The sequence below is a fragment of the Bos indicus x Bos taurus genome, chromosome 13 (genome assembly GCF_003369695.1).
Source record: "Bos indicus x Bos taurus breed Angus x Brahman F1 hybrid chromosome 13, Bos_hybrid_MaternalHap_v2.0, whole genome shotgun sequence".
NCBI lineage: Eukaryota > Metazoa > Chordata > Mammalia > Artiodactyla > Bovidae > Bos > Bos indicus x Bos taurus.
The window spans coordinates 23,577,554-23,600,249 of record NC_040088.1 but is presented as its reverse complement, the minus strand read 5'-3'; the positions used below and the strand labels follow the sequence as shown (position 1 = coordinate 23,600,249).

Below are 22,696 nucleotides of genomic sequence, written 5' to 3'. Positions count from 1 at the left end.
GACAGAGGGGCCCCAGTGCAAGCCCCAGCTGGGCAGATGCCTGGCAAGTGGCTCCTGGCAGATGGAGGCCCTCCAGTGACCTTGGACACAGCATATGCTTCCCTGGCCTTCCTGGCTGATAGAGCTGTCAAGCCATCACCTGGCTCCTTTCCCCGCTGCCTCCTCTGCCTGAGGTTCCAGCTCTAAAGCCTCACAGGATGGGACCTCTGACTCTATGGATTCTCTCCTTTTCTTTTCAGATCTCTGCCTTAGTTCTCAGGATCCTTGAGTCGGTGTCCACACCTCTCCTAAATTTACCCCAAGTACCTCCAAGGGCCAACACCCTCACAGAATTCTAGAATCCTGGGTAGACTTTGTCACAACCCATCATTTTACAGAGAGACACTGAAATCCAGGAAAAGCATGCAGTTTGTTTAAAGTTGCCCAGCAAGTAGGGGATAGAGTCTGGGCTGGGAGTTCAGTGCCTGGCTCCAGTGACAAAGCTTCCGCACTATGGCCTCCACCCCATACCCCCATTTGAATCCAGGCAGAAGCATCCTAAAAGATGATTCTGTTAAAGTGCTGCACTCAATATGCCAGCAAATTTGGAAAACTCAGCAGTGGCCATAGGACTGGGAAAGGTCAGTTTTCATTCCAAATCCAAAGAAAGGCAGTGCCAAATAATGCTCAAACTGTTGCACAATTGAACTCATCTCACACGCTAGCAAAGTAATGCTCAAAATTCTCCAAGACAGCCTTCAACAGTAGGTGAACCGTGACCTTCCAGATGTTCAAGCTGGATTTAGAAAAGGCCAAGGAACCAGAGATCAAATTGCCAACATCCGCTGGATCATCAAAAAAGCAAGGGAGTTCCAGAAAAACATCTATTTCTGCTTTATTGACTATGCCAAAGCCTTTGTGTGGATCACAACAAACTGTGGAACATTCTTCAAGAGATGGGAATATCAGAGCACCTTATTGGCCTCCTGAGAAATCTGTATGCAGGTCAAGAAGCAACAGTTAGAACTGGACATGGAACAACAGTCTGGTTTCAAATTGGGAAAGGAATATGTCAAGGCTGTATATTGTCACCCTGCTTATTTAACTTATATGCAGAGTACATCATGCACTTTGGGCTAGAGAAATGCTGGGCTAGGTGAAGCACAAGCTGGAATCAAGATTGCCGGGAGAAATATCAATAACCTCAGATATGCAGATGACACCACCTTTATGGCAGAAAGCGAAGAAGAACTATAGAGCCTCTTGATGAAAATGAAAGAGGAGAGTGAAAAAGTTGGCTTAAAACTCAACATTCAGAAAACTAAGATCATGGCATCTGGTCCCATCACTTCATGGCAAATAGATGGGAAAACAATGGAAACAGTGACAGACTTTATTTTCTTGGGCTCCACAATACTGCGGATGGTGACTGCAGCCATGAAATTAAAGGACGCTTGCTCCTTGGAAGAAAAGCTATGACCAACCTAGACAGCATATTAAAAAGCAGAGATATTACTTTGCCAACAAAGGTCTGTCTAGTCAAAGTTATGGTTTTTCCAGTACTCATGTATGGATGTGAGAGCATAAAGAAAGTTGAGCAGTGAAGAACTGATGCTTTTGAACTGTGGTGTTCGAGAAGATTCTTGAGAGTCCCTTGGACTGCAAGGAGATCAAACTAGTTAATCCTAAAGAAAATCAGTCCTGAATATTCATTGGAAGGACTGATGCTGAAGCTGAAACTCCAATACTTTGGCCACCTGATGCAAAGAAGTGACTCATTGGAAAAGACCCTGAGGCTTAGAAAAATTGAAGGCAGGAGGAGAAGGGGACAACAGAGGAGATGGTTGGAGGGCATCACGGACTCGATGGACATGAGTTTGAGCAAGATCCAGGAGTTGGTGATGGACGGGGAGGCCTGGCATGCTGCAGTCCATGGGGTTGCAAAGAGTCGGACATGACTGAGTGGCTGAACTGAGAAGTTTGATAAAATAAGAACAAAAGTTAGCTTTTTGAGTAAAGAAGTCATGGAAAGAAAGCGAGGGTAAGACAGAAATCTCACCAACTTTAAGGCAGCTCACAAATGACACAGCAAAATATACACTGAAACTGAGGCCTGTGGAAGAAGGGGATACTCCAGCCTGACCACACATACAAACATGTTGGCAATAATGAGGTTCAGGGTCCACTCCGAGCTTCCTGTCCACCAAAGCAAAAAGAGAAATTATGCCCAGTTTTCTTATTCTTATAGTTAAGGGAGAGTGGGAAGCAGACTAATTCTTCAGGATAAATAAAGATCTCCCTAAAATGACTGCTAAAAGAAACATTATGGCATGGGATTTGCTGTAGGGATAGAGGACTGCCCATTGTGAACCTGCAATGAGGGTCCCAGGGTAAAGGAAAGACGGTTCTCTCAGAGCTCACCCAAGTTGCCCTGTGTGTGCTATGCTCTGCTGACATGAGACTGAAAGACCCATGGAACACAAGGACCAAAGGCTAGAAGGATGTACAGATATGATCTGATCTGCCCAGGACCACAGCGCCTTTCCATGGAGATAGCCCCACCCAACCTGAGAAGAGAGAGCTTCTCTTTCTGTGTATCCAAACCAGGGAACCACCGAAGCTCACAATGTGTTTTGCATTTTTTCTCCCACCCTCTCTCCTGGATTTCATGACAACCTAGTCCAACGGCCACATTTCCTAAAACATAAAACCAAAGACTTCCCAGAGGCCATGATGTGAGATGCAGGGCCAGGGGACAGGAGACTGAAGGTGGGCCAGCTGATTCCAATCACACCAATCACTCTGGGCATGTTGCTTCTGTTGGAAGCCAAGTCTCATCTATCTTCCGGAGGCTCCTGGGGGCTTGGAGACACAGGCCTGGTTCACCTAACTGTTTCTTGGCCTGGGGGCCATGCCGATCCTACATCAGCATCCTTCACCTCTCCTCCCAGGCCCTCCTTCTTTCTCCAGCTGCCAGCTTCCCTGCCATCCTTGGCAGCTGACTCCTACCCAGCTGATTTCCAATGGCACATCCATTCTCAAGCTGAATTCTCTTGCCTTCACCAAGATCCAAGGCTTTTGACAGCCCCCAAAATAGCTCACACTTTCTGGAAGTGGGTGGGTAATTATAAACCCCTGTTCCCAAAAGACTTCCTACTCTGGAGAAGCTGTGTGTGTGTGTATGTGTGTGTGTGTGTGTGCGTGTGTGTGTATGTGTTAGTTGCTCAGTAGTGTCCGACTCTTTTGTGATCCCAGGGACTGTAGCCTGCCAGGCTCTTCTGTCCTTGGAATTCTCCAGGCAAGAATACTGGAATAGGTTGCCATTTCCTTCTCCAGGGGATCTTCCTGATCCAGGGATGGAAGCCACATCTCTTATGTCTTCTGTATTGTCAGGCAGATTCTTTACCATCTGAGCCACCTAGAATTCTTTTTTCCAAATTGATGAATCCTTGGGATTCTTCAATAAGTATTGGCTTCCAGGTAGCCAATATCTTTTGACTCAAATTGGAACACAGTTCTAGGTCTCTGGCATTGCAGGCAGATTCTTTACTGTCTGAGCCACCAGGGAAGCCCCAGAGAAGCTGCTCTACCCCTTATTTTAGCTAAAGTGAGCATTTAAAAATGTTTTAAAGGGGAGATTCTGTAAACATCTACATCTATATTAAAATCCCTTTGTCTCAGAATGAGCTTTTCCCCTTTGCTAAGAGACTAATTTAACAGAAAGACATGACTTTGGGCTCAGATAATAAGTCTGGATCTGAATTCCAAACTGAACCATCCACTATCTTCATGACAGTGAGAATCCCACTTTATTTCTCTAAACCTCAGTCTCCTTATCTGTAAAATGGAGGTAACTACAGTTGTGCATGAGTACAGTCATGATTAGCAATTGTATGTGTGTAATTAGCTATTATATATGTGAAATGCCTAGCAAGGAAAGCACTCCACACGCAATATTTATTTATTCATCTAAACAGTCTTATTCTTGGGCTTCCCTGGTGGTCTAGTGGTTAAGAATCTGCTTTGCAATGCAGGGGACACATGTTCAACCCCTGATCCAGGAAGATCCCACGTGCCGGGGAGCAACTAAGTGTGTGCACAACTCCTGAGCTGGTGCTCTGGACCCCATGAGTTGCAACTACTGAGCCCATGAGCCACACTTATTAAAGCCTATGTGCCTAGAGCCTGTGCCCTGATCAAGAGAAGCCACTGCAGTGAGAAATCCACGCACCACGACAAAGAGAAGCCCCCACTCTTCGCAACTAGAGAAAGCCCAGGTGCAGCAACAAAGATCCACCACAGCCAAAAAAATACAATAAATAAATCTTAAGAAGTCTTATTCTAAAAAAAAAATTCCTGAGTCAAAAAAAAAAAAAGAAGTCTTATTCTTAATGTTATTCATATATGTTACATTTTTATCCCACCTTAAAATCTTCCTCTGGAATATTATCATAGTTTGTGTTTCAGGGGGCCCTCTGTTTCTTCCCTTGCTTTGTTTTCTCCATAGTCCCGCTACAGCTCATACATTTACATATTTTGTTTATTGTCTCTAGAACACAAGCTCCAGGAAGGTAAGAATATTTGCCCATTTTGTTCTTTATATAGTTCCCAGCATCTAGATTAGTGCCTGGCACCCCGCATGCCCTCAAATATTTTCTGAATGAATTAGTGGTTCTGCATTCACTTGGATTGATGTCACCACCCAGGTAAAAGCAGGCTTCAAGAATGCTCAAACTACCGCACAATTGCACTCATCTCACACGCTAGTAAAGTAATGCTCAAAATTCTCCAAGCCAGGCTTCAGCAATATGTGAACCGTGAACTTCCTGATGTTCAAGCTGGTTTTAGAAAAGGCAGAGGAACCAGAGATCAAATTGCCGACATTCGCTGGATCATGGAAAAAGCAAGAGAGTTCCAGAAAAACATCTATTTCTGCTTTATTGACTATGCCAAAGCCTTTGACTGTGTGGATCACAATAAACTGTGGAAAATTCTGAAAGAGATGGGAATACCAGACCACCTGACCTGCCTCTTGAGAAATCTGTATGCAGGTCAGGAAGCAACAGTTAGAACTGGACATGGAACAACAGACTGGTTCCAAATAGGAAAAGGAGTATGTCAAGCTGTATATTGTCACCCTGTTTATTTAACTTATATGCAGAGTACATCATGAGAAACGCTGGACTGGAAGAAACACAAGCTGGAATCAAGATTGCCAGGAGAAATATCAATAACCTCAGATATGCAGATGACACCACCCTTATGGCAGAAAGTGAAGAGGAACTAAAAAGCCTCTTGATGAAAGTGAAAGAGGAGAGTGAAAAAGTTGGCTTAAAGCTCAACATTCAGAAAACGAAGATCATGGCATCCGGTCCCATCACTTCATGGGAAATAGATGGGGAAACAGTGTCAGACTTTATTTTTCTGGGCTCCAAAATCACTGCAAATGGTGACTGCAGCCATGAAATTAAAAGACGCTTACTCCTTGGAAGGAAAGTTATGACCAACCTAGATAGCATATTCAAAAGCAGAGACATTACTTTGCCAACAAAGGTTCATCTAGTCAAGGCTATGGTTTTTCCTGTGGTCATGTATGGATGTGAGAGTTGGACTGTGAAGAAGGCTGAGCACCGAAGAATTGATGCTTTTGAACTGTGGTGTTGGAGAAGACTCTTGAGAGTCCCTTGGACTGCAAGGAGATCCAACCAGTCCATTCTGAAGGAGATCAGCCCTGGGATTTCTTTGGAAGGAATGATGCTAAAGCTGAAACTCCAGTACTTTGGCCACCTCATGCGAAGAGTTGACTCATTGGAAAAGACTCTGATGCTGGGAGGGATTGGGGGCAAGAGGAGAAGGGGACGACAGAGGATGAGATGGCTGGATGGCATCACTGACTCGATGGACGTGAGTCTCAGGGAACTCCAGGAGTTGGTGATGGACAGGGAGGCCTGGTGTGCTGTGATTCATGGGGTCGCAAAGAGTCGGACACAACTGAGCGACTGATCTGATGTGATCTGATCTGAAGCAAGTCAAATGGTGCAAAAAAAAGTTTAACAGTACTTAGTTTGTTACTTTAGTCCTTTTCACACATGGTGTCCTATTTAGGTGGGCTTGTCTCTCCTGCTAGATTTGTAAGCCTAGGTTTTTAAAAAAAAAATTATTTTTTTTTAAATTGAAGAATAATTGCTTTGTAAGCCAGGGTTTTATCTATCTTCATATCCGTAATATCTAGCAGCGCCTTGAGGGCAGAACTCTTAAAACCCGTATCTTAAAGGAAGGCATGAAAGCAGCAGTTTGAAAGCTGCCATGTAACCAGTCTCTTGCCAGGCACTGTCCTGCGTGCCCCACATTCATCCTGTCAATTCACCCTTATATTACAGGGTATTCTCTCTGTTTTACCACCAAGGAAGCTCAGGCTCCAGAAACCAGCGAACTTGCATGAGGGCAGGCGGCAAGTAGGTGGTAATGCTGAGAGTAGAACTCAAACCATCCCAGCTGCCCCTCCAGATTATTGGGTTGGCCAAAAAGTTCATTCAGGTCTTTCCAGAACATCTGCTACAAAAACCCGAACGACCTTTTTGGCCAACCTGATACATCTCCCCACGCAGAAAACCCAATTCGCTGTGTCAACAATCCCAAATCCTAATAGCACCCCTCAGAGAAAAGTGAAAGATACGTCACAGTGGATCCTCATTGTCTGGGGAGTCCATAGTGGGAATTCATACGTGTGAATTCACGTACCTGGTAAGCATTTATTTACAAGCCCTGTTAGTTGCCTGATGCCCACATTCCCAGCTCAGGTGGAACAAGGCAACCTTCTTATTTCTTTTCTTTCTTTCTTTGAAAATAAAATCTCATAAAAAACTAGTGTTTCAAACTGGAGTCACCAGAAGTACCCAGTTATTAAAAATATACATACTTCACTTGGCTTGTTTCATTTCTTAAAAACAAATGTCTGTTTGTGGCTATTTAGAGCCATGTTTTAACAGTTTTGTGCTTTTTTTTTTGCAGGGTGACTTTGCTATTTAAAATGGCCTGCAAGTACAGAGCTGAAGTGCTGTCCAGTGCTCCTAAGCTCAGGAAGGCTGTTAGGTGCCTTACAGAGAAGATAAGTGTCAGATAAGCTTCCCTGAGGTGTGAGTTACAGGGTTGCTGGCACAAACTCAATGTGAATGTATCAACAATGTATAGTAAAGGCGCTGTCTTAAAACAGAAACACAAATAAATAAAACAAGGTTTTATTGATCAATTGATGAAAATGTAACAAGAGACTTCCAGGATCCTAACTCTGTTTTCCCTCGGGAGCAATGGTTTCGCACCAATTCAGGGTTCCCAGTTGGTTTATAGTGACAGAACATGACTATTGCAAATAAGAATTGACTGTTCTAAGCATAGGTGCCAAGGACACAGATTTGCACAAAACAGGTCGAGTTGTATTCATGTGCTCACTAGTACACACATATAACTATGCTCATCTGTGTGTGTGCAGTCCATGTACTCAACACGGCCATCAGCACCAGCACAAACCAAGCATTCTGAGGGGCTAAGGAATAAAGGCAGGAACTCAGAGGGTAGAGCAAGATGCCCCTGGGTTCAAATCCCAGCTCAGAGGGGAGCTGTGTGCCTGGAGGCCAGTCATAATCAGGGCCAGTTTCCTTATGTCCACATGAGGTTAATCACTGTCACATGGTGAAGTGGGCCTGTGCATGTTAAGTTGCCAAGCACAGGGCCAAGCACACCACAAGCCACAGAGAGGACAGGGTTTGCAGCAAGCAACAGGACAGGGCCTTTTAAGGCCCTTGTTATCTATTCCAGTAGTCATGTACAGACGTGATGGCTGGTCCATAAAGAAGGCTGAGGGCTGAAGAATTGATGCTTTCAAACTGTGATGCTGGAGAAGACTCTTGAGAGTCGCTTGGCCAGCAAGGAGATCAAACCAGTTAATCTTAAAGGAAATCAACTCTGAATATTCATTGGAAGGACTGATGCTGAAGCTGAAGCTCTGATACTTGGGCCACCTAATGTGAAGAGCTGACTCATTGGAAAACACCCTGATGCTGGGAAAGGTTGAAGGCAAAAGGACAAAAGGGTGGCAGAGGATGAGATGGTTAGATAGCATCACTAACTCAGTGGACATGAATTTAAGCAAACTCCAGGAGATAGTGAAGGACAGGGGAGCCTGGCATGCTACAGTCCATGGAGTCCCAGAGAGTTGGACATGACTTAGTGACTGAATGGCAACAATAACAATCTATCCAGGGCATGTGTGGGGGCCCAGGAGTCAAACTTAGGGCCTCCTCCTTAGCACACTGGCCTCCTTGTTCTCACAGACCTGGGCTTCACTCTGCCCAGTGTTACTTCTAGGGATACCTGAGGCTAGGAGTCCAGGAACCAGAGGCTTGAGAAATGGAATATTTCATGTCGTATCAGTAAACAAGGGTGTCACAGTCATCAGCAATGGTAGGGAGCCTTCCAAGCCACTGAGCCCTAAGGAAACTCAGGAAGGTGGAGGATACCTGCCACCTAGCAGCCATCAGACTGCAGCCACTCTCTACTGTGAGCCCTGAGGAACTCAAGGCTTGAAAACAGAATATTGGCCCCAGATAGCTGAAGTGCAAATCAAAAGAATGATGATTTCAGCACAGCCAAAAATATAGAAAAAAAATATATATGAACGATTTCAGTGAGCCAAGACTCTTGCATCTTCCCCAAAATAGAAAAGCACTAAATTCCTTAACTTGGGATATTCAGCTTTCTTTAATTAACAACAATCTTTTGATGTTCAGACTGCCTGTCCTTTGTTGCAAAACTTCTGTATAATCTGGCTCCTTCCCTTGCCTCCTCAGAACCGTTGTCTCAGGGTAACTTGAGATGCTGTCTCTTGGGCTTGAAGTCCTAAAAATCCCCACCAAATGAAACATAACTCTCAACTTTTAGGTTGTGAACACTTTCTAAGCTGACAGGGTCAAAGCCAGAGGGTGCTCAGAGGCAGGAAAGTCCAGAGGTCCCAAACTGGCAGCCCACAGGCTATATCATGCAAATAGACCAGTTTGCTTTGGCCTGCATTTGTATGCATTTTATTTTCAGTCAACGTTTATAACTTGAAAGATTTCATACTTAAAAAACCTGGAGATTTCCCAGCCTGTCTTAACCCCAAAGATCCTGTGGCTCTGTGCCCGCATTCCTGCAGAGCAGTGAGTGACTGAGGCTGAAAAGTGGCTCCTTTTGGTCAATTCTCACCTGCACTCTTGCTCTTTACCTGGGTTTTTTTTGTTGTTGTTGTTAGCTATCTGGTATTGGAGTTTGGAATCTCTAGTCTAGCCTGATCCCATTTTGTAGGTAGAGGATGTGAGGTTGGGGGAAGGGGTGGCCCTTGCCCAAAGCCCCAGGATGAACTGGTGGAGCTGAGACTCGAACCCTTGCAGTTCTGAACCCAGGGCACTGGACATACAGGGAAGTTGGGAACACGGAATGGGGACTTGGGCTGAAGGGCAAATTCTGCTTAGGAGAAGTCTGCTGGGGCAGAAAGGTGAAGCAGAGACCAACAGCTCTGGCTTCAGTTAGCACAAAGTTCTCTCCTCCTCACCTGCTGGCAAACACCGCCTCCTGACTATATAAGCTAAACTCTTCTTGGCTGTGTTGACACAAGGCTCTCAGGTGTCCCTCTTCCTGACTTTTCTCCGGAGCACACAAACATCTTCATAATCACAGGGGCCCTTGAGGAGGCGTACAGAGCAGGGGCTTTTCTAAGGGCAGAATCCATCTGGAAACTTAATTCTCAGCAGAGGACTGACCATGGCCTTTGGCTTCCTCATCTGCAACATGGAGTTTCCATTGGGAATTTTAATCAGATAATGCTTGTGAAGAATCCTGGCACACACTACCCAATGAGCCATAATTCCATTTCCTTATTTTATAAACCAAGGCCCAGAGACATAACTCATCCCAAGAAGGTCACAAATTAGCTACAACTGGATAATTTTTAAATTTTAAATATAGCTCTATTTATGAATATTGTTACTATAGCTATAGGGCTTTGCTGGTGGCTCAGATGGTAAAGAATCTGCCTGCAATGCGAGACACCCTGGTTTGATCCCTGGGTCAGGAAGATCCCCTGGAGAAGGGCATGGCAACCCACTCCAGTATTCTTGCCTGGAGAATTCCATGGACAGAGGAGCCTGGTTGGCTACAGTCCATGAGGTTGCAAAGAGCTGGAGATGACTGAGGAACTAACACATTCCAACTATAAAAGTAGCATGCACCTTAAAAAAAAAAACCCTCCAGTTTTGCTACTCAAAGATAAACCACTGATTAATTTTACTGTTGCTCCTTCTAGTTTTTTCTAAGCATAAAAGGAAAACTGTATTGGTTGGTGGGGGGTGGTGGTGGGGGTGTTATTTTTACATAGTTATAGCCATGGTAGAGAGGCATCTTTGTATCTTTCAAAAATTTAACACAGTTTATGAATTGCCCATGATATGGCATTTTCTTTATGAAAAGTATCTTATGGGCTATATAATAGTCCATGTCATGGCTCCATCATGGTTATCCTTAACATCCCCTTTTGTTAAACATTTAGACTTTTTCACTCTCAAAAAGGATGCCACAGTAGGCATCTTCGTGCATAAATGTTTTTCTGTATTTAGAATTATTTCCTCAGGATGAATCCCCAGGAGAGATTTATAGGGTTAAAGAGTATGAATATGCTGCAAACTGCTTTGCTAAAGAGTTGAGTTGCCAGTTGATTCTCCCCCCAAAACATATGCACAGCAGCTGTATTTCCCCTCGATAAAACCACAGGCACTTAGTTCTGTCTCCTAAAAGGCAAGGAGTTCCAGTTCAAACACAAGAATTACCCAAGATGGTCTTTCTGCATCTCTTTGGCTAGTGACGTGTCCTCATCCCCACATGGCAAAGAGGGAAACTGAGGCCTCCTGGAGAGCCTGAGCTCAAAAGTGGCCTACCTCCATGCCCCCTCAAGCTTTCTCTCTCTCCTACTCACAGCCCTTCTTATCTGTGTGGCAGCTCTGGCAAGGCCATTTTGGTCAATGTTTACCAAGTGTCTATGTGCACTGGGTTCTCCCCAGTGGTCCCAGTAATCAGAGTGTGTGTCAGGGAGGGGCTGGGAAGAGGATGGAAAGTCTCTGCAGAACTCAGGAGCAGGTTTCTGCGGGTGGATGCAGAGCTGTCTGTGGGGATCATTCCAGGTTGAGCACAGGGGGCGGGAGTCAACATTCCAGAGGCCTGCGGGAGGAGGGCAGAGACAAGGGGCTGGGCACACCGGTCAGACAGTGTAGGGCCCAGAGGGAGCAGAGGGGAGATTGGGTGCTGTGGGAGCACCTTTTGAGGCTACAGTAAAAAGTTATGAGCAGAGGAAGGACAACCTCAGGTTTAGAGCATGGAAGGCAACCCTGTACCAGTTCTGCTGAGAGTGGGCTGGAAGAAATGAGCAGAGGCACCGGGAGATGGAAGACGGGAGAAAAGGAGAGGAGGTGAGAGAAGCAAAGATGGCTTTGAGAGAAATTTATGGGGACAACAGGGCTTGGAAGAGATGGGCAAACCAAAGAGAGGGAAGAACCGTGATGATGCCCAGGCCTCTGGATAGGTGGGGGTGATGGGCACTCATCACTGCCCATCCGATGTTCCTCTCCCCTCTTCCCTTAATAACAGAACCCTATTTTTGTTTGGGGGAGCTATCCACCCAGTTAAAACATACAAGTGTCCAGAGTGGCGGTGGCAGTTCTGGCCTGTGCACTGTGAGCAGTAACATCCTGGCTAGAGTCAGGCTAGCTGTTGTTTAGCCTGTGAGGGCCAAAAGAGAAGTGGGCATCACGCCTTCAGTGGCTCAGAGTCTCCCAGGTGCCAGGAACAGGACTGTGTTCAGAATCAAGGCCTAGCGGACACCAGCTGAAGGAAGTGGGGCAGCCAACCAGGTGATCAGGGCCTAAGAACCCCACATAGTCAATGCAGGCACCGGGAATGGGCCCTGAGGGAGTGTCATCATCCATCTGTCCTGGGACACAGCCCAGCACAGGAGAGAGAGCATGGAACTGGGAACCTGGACACTCAGCTCTGCCACTGACTCACAGACCTGAGGGTGCCCCTCTCTTGAGCTGGTACCTCAGTGTCCCCATCTATAAATGGAGGAAACACCCCAACCTCATGGAACTGTGTGACCACCTGGCCTCTGCCTTCCTTGTCGTCGGCCTCACCTCCCATCACACCTTCCCAAGCATCTTCACTCTCACTGATTCATCCTGTGGATTCACCATGCTCTGACATGTGCAGTGCCCTCCACCTAGAGCGCCCTTCCAAGCTTCTTCCACCTGCTTATCTTCCAGGATGAATTCAAGTACAGATGTCTGTGTGTGGCTCCACAGAAGACAGTGTTCACAGCTCAGCCATGGTGGCCGAACTGTAACCTCTGACTTTTGGAGCACTTGTTACACCAATAAGACATGGGCTGTTAACACACATCAGCTATGGATCACTATCTTCCATCTTTTGAGGGTTTCTAAGCCTACACACACACACACAGCATGTATCTGCTGGAGAGCTTCAAAAGGGCACTGGCAGAAGAGATAATGATGTCCTGATTCAGGCTTCACATGCCCAGAGCAAAGCAGAGAAATTTGCCCTGCACTGTTCTAGCCCATGCAACTCCAACCTGGCCTTCCTTAAAGAATTCATGGCGCCTCCTCCTCTGTCTCCTGAAAGCCTTTTGTGGCAACAGGTGGTGCTGACACACTCCTTGTCCTTGGAGTTGGGATGGTCAGGGAGATAGCTCTGCACCAGCCTCTCATCCACAGGAAGGCACAGTTGTGCCCATAGAACAGACAAGTGAGGGAGGTGCAAAGAGGTGACCTGCCTCTCTGGGGTCACAGGAATCAAGACATCAAGACCTCCAGCCTGGGCCCTCTTCCTCTAGAGATCAGAGGTCTGTGTGGGCTCTAACACCACACCCCATGGTCTCAGGGACTCAGGCCCCCTGTTTGCAAAATGAAGTTGTTGAGGTTAGGTTAGGAAGTACTTCTAGGTCTGTCCTGTGATTCCACATGCTAGTAGAGAAGGATTGAATTCAGAAGCTAGAGTCTCCCAGGAAGCTAGTTTCTCTCTCTTACACACACACGTACACACACGCATTAAGTCTGAAACTCCCAGAGGGCCCTCTGGGGCAAGACAGAGGTTAGGAGAAAATGGTTGCAAAATATATATTTGATGAGGAACTTGTATCAAGAATGCATAAAGAACTCTTACAACTCAATAATAGTAAGACAGCCAAACGGTTAAATATTTAAAAGTTGGAAAAATTTTTGAACAAATAATTCACCAAAGATATAGAGATGGCAAATAAGCACACAAAAAGATGATCAACATCATCAGTCATTAGGAGAATGCAAATTAAAGCCATAAGGAGACACCGCTATACAACCTATTGGATGATTAATGATAAAAAGACTGATCATACTCAGTGCTTTGAGGATGTGAAGAAACCAGAACTCTCATACATGCTGCTGGGAATGTAAAATGGCACAACCACTTTGGAAACACTTGGACAGTTTTAACTTAAATATGCATTTACTAAAGGACCTAGCCATTCCACTTCCCTCCTAGGTATTTACCCCAGAGAATAAGAAGGTATATCCACACAAAGACTTATACACAAATGTTCACAGTAGCTTTATTTGTAATAGCAAGAAACTAGAAAAAAACCAAAATGTCCATCAACAAACAAAGGGAAAAGCAAATCATGGTTTACCCTTACACACAGTGGAGTACTACTCAGAAGTAAAAAGGAATACACTATTGATAAACACAACAACGTGAATCTCTAAATAATCAGGCCAGGTGCAAGAAGCCAGACCCTCTGCCCCAATCAAAAAAAGTATACGCTATATGGTTCCATTGATATAAAATTCTAGAAAATGCAAAGTAATTTAAAGTGACAGAAAGCGGATCAGTGGTTGCCTGGGGAGGGGAATGGAGAGGGAGGTATGAGAGGAAGGAATTACTATAACGGTGCAAGAGGAAACTTTGGGGGTTGATGGATGTGTTAATTATCTTAATGGTGGTGATAGTTTCATGGGTCACATCCCACGTTAAAAGTCACACTTCTAAGTAGGTGCAGCTTGATGTATACATCAAGAGCTGGAAGGAGGGGAAGAGGCCAGAGAAAGAGAAGACGGCAGGGCAGCAGCAAGCAGGAGGGGTCTTTCTTGGAAGCCTGGCACATGCACAGACATGGACACAGATGCACGGACGTCCATGCACTGAGTAGGAAACCACCATGTGGCCTCTAGGAAGTTCTAAGAGTCTCTAAACTCAAGAGATTCCATCTGCAAAAAACATCAAGGCTATTTGCCATTCGCTCATTACTTGTCCAGAGTACTTCCTGTATGCCTGGCTTGCACTGGGCACTGGGGATTCAGAGGCAAATCAAGCACAGGCCTTGCTCTGGGCAGTTCACGCTATCGACCATGGTGTAGCCTTCCCAAAAGTCAGCCTACACATTTAGCCTCATACCCTAAACATCCCAGCCGGGTTCCCTTCATAGGGTGTGTGAGAACTCTTCTTCTTAGACCTGATTTTGTTTCTAGCCTCGTCATTTCTTGGGAGAAAGCCTTCAATTAGCTCATAACTCCAGCAGATTTTTGTCTTTTATCTGTGCTAAGCAGACATTCAAGCCAAACCCCAACTGTTTCTCATAATTGACTAAGGAGATCTGAGTCAACGTCTTCACAGAATCACAGAACTTAAGGACAAGAAAGAATGTGAAGATTTCAAAGCCCAACTTCCAATGATGCTGATCGAAGCACCATTTCTCTGAATAACAGTCCTGTTCTGCAGTCACCTAGACTGTTTGAATACCACCAGTGAGAAGGGACCTCACTACCAACCGAAGATGTATCAGATCTTTGGAAAACTAGAGAAGTTATAAAGTTCTTTCCTTCTAACTGGGTGTAAGGGTACTAGCATTTATTAAGCACCTACTGTGTGCTAAACCCCGTGCTGTGGGCTTTACACACATGGGATTTCTAATCTAGTTTAATTCTCTACCCAGCTTTGCTCCCATGAGGCTGGAATTATGACTATGAAGCCCATTTTTACTACTGAGGAAACAAAAGGGTCAGAGAAATCAAGTGACTTTCCCACAGTCACAAAGTAAGTCCACGATCAAGACCAAGGTGGCAGTCCAACTTGTCCAGCTCCAAAGTCCGTGCTCTCAGCTGACCACTCAGAGAGCAGGGTGAGGGATCTGATGCTGTCCAGACTTGGATCCTGGGCTCCTTCACTGGAAGGCTAGCCTCTGAGATTCCTCACAACAGCCATCTCCTGCTAGTCCTAACAACTCTGAGGCCCATCCTCTCCTAGGCATGGAGCCTACCCACCCCCTGTTTTTAGAAGGCAGCCACAAGCCAGGGAGTTGGCTCAAGTAGTCCTACAGCTCTAGGCCGGGCCCTGGGTACTGGGGGCTGCTCTCTGTAGTGCAGGAAATGGGAGGGCGTGGAGGGTCAGGAGCTCTCCGTCCTCTGAGCTCACAGAGCTAGGCTTGGTGACTAGGAGCCTGGGCTCCGGGAAGGAGCTGACGAATAGGGACTCCTGAAAGATGGCACATGAACTGGGCCTTAAGACAGATGGGAACATGGGGAGATAGCAGTGGTGATGGGAAGAAAATTTCAGGGTGAATTTAAGTAAAGGAGGTAGAAAGGAGGGGCCCGTGGAGGGAATACTGCTGACTGGGATAGAATTTGACCAAGGGCCCCTTACAGACATTTCTGAAGCAGCAAAATACCCTTCGTTAGCTCTTAGGCTGGCTCATTCCAATCAGCCCCAGGGCTGGTAATCTTGCTCGGAAGAGCCCAGCTAAGGGCTGAGGAGAGAGGAATGGATACCCACAGGCCCAAAGGAGCAGAAACAGGGAGAGAAAAGAGAATGAAAAAGCAAAGGGAGAAAAAGGAATGGGGAGAAGTGGGCTCAGGAATTGGTTATTTGGTAGCTCAGCCACATACAAAAGACAAGTCGCTTCAATTCCCTGTGACTCGACTTCCTCTTTTATAATAATACTTTCCTTGAAGAGCGGTATGAGGATAGGCCATGTCACACATCCCTGTGCCTCTTATCATTCGCAGGGACAAGGGTTGGGACCCAGCAGGGAGAGAAGCAATTGAGGCCATAGAAAGGAGGCGCATTTGTGGGGCCATCTGCCATGTGCCATGCCCTTTTGGCAGATCATCCTCTCCTCTCAGGCATGAATGATCGATCCCTCTTTGGTAGATGAGAACATGGCCCAGGGGTGGGGGCTGGGAGGGGAGGGTGGGGAGTAAGACAATTTGTCTGCGGTCTCAGGCTGACAAGCAGCAGAACTGGAGATGAGCCAGGCCTGACTCTGAAGCCAGAGCTCACCCTGAGCAGCAAGTAGCCCCTAGGAGGCCCAGGTCGGCTTCAGCTCTGTGCCCCAAATGAGAGGAAGGTGATCTTGGTCAGCGCCCTAGGCTTCGCCTCACTGCAGAGGCCACATTTGGCACACCTGTCTCCCAGGAGAGCTCAATGTCTGAAGTCTGCCACCTCCGAAAGGGAGGATGGAAGGAGGTGAATGGTACAATGAAGAGAGGAGCAGTGGCTTGGAGGGAAGAGGGGGATGTGGTGCCAAACTAGCCTCCTAATGAGGCTTTGGGAAAGACCCAGGATTCCCTGTGCCATTTCTACCATTTAAAAAAGCTCTGGAGAACAGGGGACTGCCCTTCGCTGAGAGGTACTAACCCTACAGCCCAGCTAGACTGGTGGGCTCACCACCCTAGGACTTGCTCAGCTTACCCAGTCCTACTCCTCTCCCTTTCCCCAACCCTTCAGATCCTGCTCTAGTTCCTCCCACTAGGAAGCGTTCCCAGATAGCCCCAGCCTACGGTTACCCTTTATCTTGGGGACGCCAGTAGCACTCACTGCTTGTATCACCTGTGACCAGTCCTATGCTAGAATTCCCGACCCTCTAGATTACAAGACTATTGAGCATCGCCATTCCACATCCCATCACATTGCAAGAATTCCTTCTAGAACATCAAGACCTATGGGAGCAGCCTAGAGATGAGAAACTAGCTCTCAAAATATACTGCTTCATTGCTAGATGGTTTTTCAGTTTAGCATGTTTTTCCTTGATTGAACTGAGCCTAAATTGTCCTCCCTGGCTGGCACCTGTAAGTGCTGATCTGGGGACTGCCCTTCAGGGTATGTGGAAGCCCAAGATCTCTCACGTGACTGAAATTTGAGTTTCCGCATACAACTATCTTCACACCTGATGACCATATTCCATCCCAGCAGTGTGGGAAGCCATGTCCAACATGCCTGGGTTGGGGTTCCAACCCCACCACTTTCTGGTTACACGAGTATGGCCAGTTCCTTCTTTCCACTGGTCTCAGCTTCCTCAATTATAAAAATGCCCCACCTCACCAGGTGGCACTGCCTCACCTGTTGAATAGTAGCTTTATTGCTTTATTCATTAACCACTTTTTTTTAAGCAATATGGCTTAGAAGAAAGAACATAGCTCTGATGCCAAACAGACCAGCTTGTTACACAGTAGCTCTGAACAAACTACTTCCCCTCTCTGAGCCCCAGTGTCCTCATCTATAAAATGAGGATAACATAAGCTAAGTGGGACTGAGTTGTTTTGCGTCTTGTTTTTCTAACAAGTGTCTTGGCCTTTCTTCTGGATCTGCCCAGTTTGCAAGGTTACTGTAAAGCAGCTACCCTTTTACTGAGCACCAGCATGTGGCAGGCACAGTGTTTCAAATGAAGACTCCATTCAATCCCCATACCCACTCTCTAAAGCAGGTACTACAACCTAGCATCTAACACTCGGAAGGCACGCAATCCAATGGCAGCTGTTACTAATATCTCTATGAGCCAGGCTCCATGTATCATCCATATATCTTTATCAGCCTCAAAATCTCCCTGAGTGGGAGGGACTGAACATCAGTACCTGCTTATAGACTGGACACTGTACACACTGGCTGAATGAACGAATGGAAACATTTCTTTGCATTCCCCCACGGTGGCCCGGGTAAAGCCTGACCACGGTAGATGCTTGATGAATATTTGATTAAGTGGAGCCACAAAAATGTAAACTGTCCTCAGTGGTTTTAGTCTGAATCCCAGAATGCCTTGAAAGCACGTCAGTGGGGGTTCCTCCAGCTAATCAGGAGGTCCTCTCTGAGAACACTCTAGGCTTCCTTCATAATCAGATCCCAGCTTTTCCTTGGGGGTGGCTATGTGGCAGAGCTGTCAAAAAGAGATCACTTACTGTCCAGACCTCATCATAACCCAGGCAGAGGTGGTAGAACCAGCGTGGCTTCCAGAGAACAAGAAATGCCCCTCCTGCTGAGGAGATACCAGCACCTCTCCTCACACCTGCTTCTCAAGGGTAGCTTTTGTGCCGGCTTCACTGGTCATCAGTCAAATTCCCCCTTCTGAGGCTGCTGATCAAGCTTCCAAAGACCCTGTGGAAGGGAGGCTGGCAGGTTCCAGGGAGCTCAGAGGGGTTTGGAAGCCTCAGTCTCTAGAGACTCCTTCCTGACAGTGCTGCCAGAAGCGAAGGGGCACAAATTGGGCCTTTGAAGCAGGCGGCCAGAAGCAGAAGATCCAAGTGGCCAAAGCAATGTGTTCCCCTGTCTTGAAGAGAGGGAGGGCATCCCTGGTCCAGGTCTGCACTCTCAGCTTCATTTCCTTTCTCTGCCCTCATCCTCAGCCAACAGCTATGAGCACTACATGTCTGGCATCTAACACTGTACATCAGGAAGCACAGACTGATGGCCTGATACAGACACACTTTAATGGGCGTATTTTAAAAGGCTGCCTAGTTGGTCACATTAAAAAAAAATCAAAAGATGTCACAAACATTCAGATTTCTGTCTTATTTTTTATTATTGTAATTATTTATTTTTTGGCCATGCAGCTTGTGGAATCTTAGTTCCCCGACCAGGGGTCGAATCCATGCCCCCTGCTGTGGAAGCATGGAGTCCTAACCATTGTACAGCCAGGGAAATACCTGGGTTTCTTTCTTATAAATGAGAAGATCCGACAACATGTGACCCACATTCTTGCGTGGCAGGAGTGGCAGGCAGGCTAGCAGCTGCCTCTTTCAAGTAAATACTCTCCAATTTGCTATCATCTTCCAAAGCCCAAAATGGACAAGAGAGTTTGAGGTTCCTTCCTTTACATGTTTTACTATAGCATATGGACCTCCTCTAGTGACCTTAGGAGGTAGATAGACGTGTCATGTCCCCATTTTACAGATGAGGAAGCAGAGGCTCTAGAGAAAAAATTGGCCAGTATTTGAGCCCAAGCAGCCTGACTTCAGAGCCAAACTCAAGGACAGTGAGTGTGTGCAAAGTCACTTAAGTTGTGTCCGACTCTGTGTGACCCTATGGATTGTAGCCTGCCATGCTCCTCTGTTCATGGGATTCTCCAGGCAAGAACACTAGAGTGGATCCTCCTCCTCCAGGGGATCTTTCCAACACAGGGATTGGACCTGTGTCTCTTCTCTCTCCTGCCTTGGCAGGCGGGTGCTTTACTACTAGCACCACCTGGGAAGCTCCCTGGTCTGCTGCAAAATATGGACAATGCAATGAGACTTTTAAAAGTATTTATTTTTATTTATTTGGCTGTACTGGGTCTTAGTTGTGGCATGTGAGAGCCTGTTCCCTGACCAGGGATTAAACCCAGGCCCCTTGCATTGGCAGTTTGGAGTCTTAATCACTGGACCACTAGGGAAATCCCTGTAGTGGGTTTTTAAATAAAGCAAAATGCATCTGATTTGAAGGAATCATTTTTTTCCCTGATTTAATATAGCCTTCTTACTTTGGGGATAAAGGTATTAAAATGTTCTTTTTCTCTATATATGACTATAACAGTAAACAGAACGAGTGTAATTTGTCCTTATTCGGCAGAGTAAAAAGTTGGCCAACCTAGGATGGATTCTCAAATATACTGATCTTTGAAATCTGAGGACCATTGCTCTGCTATACAGCCTTCCTGTCCAGAATGAAAGCATGTTTCTGCTACTCCTCATGGTTCAAACTGCCCCCCCCCCCCCAACCTTGATCCGCATCTCATCCTATCTTTGAAGAGGTAGCTTTTGAACTGAGCCTTTCCCAAACCCTCTCCCTCCAGCAAACCCACAGAGCATGTGTTCATACCTCTAGTTATATTTATCTCATTCTTCCTCAGGTTACAGTTATCTGTATCATATCCACTCTTGTATCCCTTAAAGTGGTTCTAGAACAGAAGAAAGTGTTGCGGAATTGTTAACCAGTCAGTGCTTGAAGAGATCACCACCTCTGCCTATCATTTTGCAGGTGTGGAAAAGCAAAGAGCCTTGCCTCAGGCCACCCAGGGAGTCCTGGCAGAGCTGAGGTCAGTCTCCTGGCCCCTCGGCGCTTGCTCTTTCCACTGTACCAAGCTGCTTCCCAGGTGTTCTCTTTCGGTTGGTTCAGCACCTCAGTACAGAGGTGCTAGCATATGACAAACACTTCATAAATACCTGTTCATCAGGCAGTACAAAGCAGCTTGGGAACACAGGCCTCCTCTCTCTAAGGGCCCTTAGCTTCACATCATCTGCATCAAACCTCTACTTGGTGTGAGCTGCCCATCAAATGAAGAAAACGGCCCCTTAGGTCCCTAGTGACCTAGATGTAGAAAGACACCCTTATGGCTCAGAAATGCAGTCCCCATAAGGCCAGAGTTCTGATCCCAGCCTTGCTGAGTAATCTTGGCTAAATGCCTTCACCTCTCCAGGTGTCGGGTGGTCTGGACAGGTGGGATAATGACATGAGGAAGAAGTCCCCAAGCCCACTGGATGGTTATAGGCACTAGACAGGCTTTCCAAGAGGAGCCTCAGAGTCCTGCTTCTAGAGGCCTCTGATGACAGGGAGGATTCCAGGCCCCCTGAGACAAATGGATGGCTCCTTTGGAACTGAGCCACAGAGTGAGTTGGGATGGTCCCTCAGATTGTGGCCACTTTTTGGGTTGCTGCAGTCAAGAGTCAAAAACTCCTTGGAAACATCCTAATCTGGGTAGAACATTTATTATTATTACTATTATACACAAATTTAATGCAGAAAATGGCATCATTTCTCTAAAGTCTTCCTGAGAGGAGGAAGAGGCCATCCCTTTCTCCCTGTCCCATTACATCCACATCAGTGTTGTCACAGCTCCTAGATAGTCCAACCATACCCACAGGCTTAGATAGTTGTCTTCCTCTATTAGCCGTGAGCTTCTTGAAATTAGGGATCGCCTCTTACTCTTTTCTGTATCCTATGTGCTTGGTCTGCTGCTGCTGCTGCTGCTAAGTCACTTCAGTCGTGTCCAACTCTGTGTGATCCCATAGACGGCAGCCCACCAGGCTCCCGTCTCTGGGATTCTCCAGGCAAGAACACTGGAGTGGGTTGCCATTTCCTTCTCCAAGGCATGAACAGGGCCTGATAAATAAATAATAAACAAAGGCTGATCCATGTTTAGCCGGACAAGGAAACTCCACTCTTGTTCTGGGACAAGGCAGCATTTAGGCCCTTTAGAGTCATAGAGGCGTCCAGTGCATTTAGGACATGCAGAGAGAAACTGGCTAACCTGAAGTCACGCTGTCAGTGAGAAGGCTCAGACTAAAAGCAGTTCTTTCAACTCTCAGCTAAACTGTTTCTGGATCTACCACAACTTAGCTGTGTAACTCTGGGCAAGATCCTTTGTCTCACTGCCCTGGCTTCCTCACTTATAAAATGGGTAAGATTAAAGTCTAAGCCCACATAGTAGGATTATTTGAAGAGTAAGTGAACCTGTGTAAAACAGAGCACAGGACCTAGGAGGAGCTCAAAACGTGTGCCTGTCATGACTGTCATTCACTCCCAGCCGTTCTCCTGGGTAAAGGGGCACCGGCCACTCATCAGCAAAGCCGAGCTCACGCAGCAAGGAAGACTTTACAGCACTAACTCACACACTCGTCAACCCAGCAAGTTCCCCCGCAACAGTCCCTTTGGAGAAATGCCTGATCTTTTGTCAAGAATCCTTCACAGCTTCCCCTTCTCCAAAGCCCTAGGCACAGTTACAAGTGTACACACACCTCACAGCGACTAGAAGCGGAGGTAGTGAAACCTTTGCAAAAGCTCACCCTTTCGACTCGGATAGACCAGGTGTCGGATAACAGTTCTGCCACTTCGAGCTCTGTAGCCTTAGGAAGGTCACTCTCTCTAAGCCTCAGACTCCTCTACTTTCACATCAGTATAATCTGTTACAAGGATTACCTGAAATAGGTAATGGTCTGCTATTCCATAAATAATACTCAGAGTAATAATAGTTGTCTTACTTTTATTCAACAAAATCCACTTGACAAAATGTCAGAAGCAGAAGGAAGCTTCAGGATCATGTCTTCTCACTTTATACCTGGGGAACTAGAGGTCCTGAGAGGAGCTATGATTGGCCCAAGGTCACTCAATGCGGTGGTAGTAGAACAAGACCTGGGACCTGGGTCTCCTGATTTTTTGCTACCTGTCCATTTTGACTTGTTTGATTCTCCTTATCTGCTCCTTCCCCGAAATACAAGAAGAGGCTGGAATCATTCTCTTCCCAATTTTCTTCTCTTTATGCTCATCTTTCACCAGCCAGAACCACCATCATCACTCCCAAAGGCACATCTAGTTCCTTCAAGCCTGACTCAGGGAGAAGGTGAAACAA

At 46.4% G+C, this 22,696-nt stretch overlaps 1 protein-coding gene across 6 annotated transcripts in view; it reads right to left on the bottom strand.

Annotated features, from left to right (window-relative positions):
• Window positions 1-22,696, bottom strand: part of SNPH (syntaphilin) — a 45,349-nt gene that overhangs the window by 19,982 nt on the left and 2,671 nt on the right. The window contains exons 1-2 of one of the 6 annotated variants that reach the window (XM_027558955.1): window positions 21,274-21,362; window positions 20,170-20,248 (exon numbers count right to left, since the gene is read on the bottom strand). The exons of 4 other annotated variants lie outside the window; for them this stretch is intronic. The gene's annotated coding sequence lies outside the window, so the exon portion shown is untranslated. Of the gene's footprint in view, window positions 1-20,169; window positions 20,249-21,273; window positions 21,363-22,696 lie in introns of those variants that run through there. One more of the 6 variants, XM_027558954.1, reaches the window with a different exon arrangement.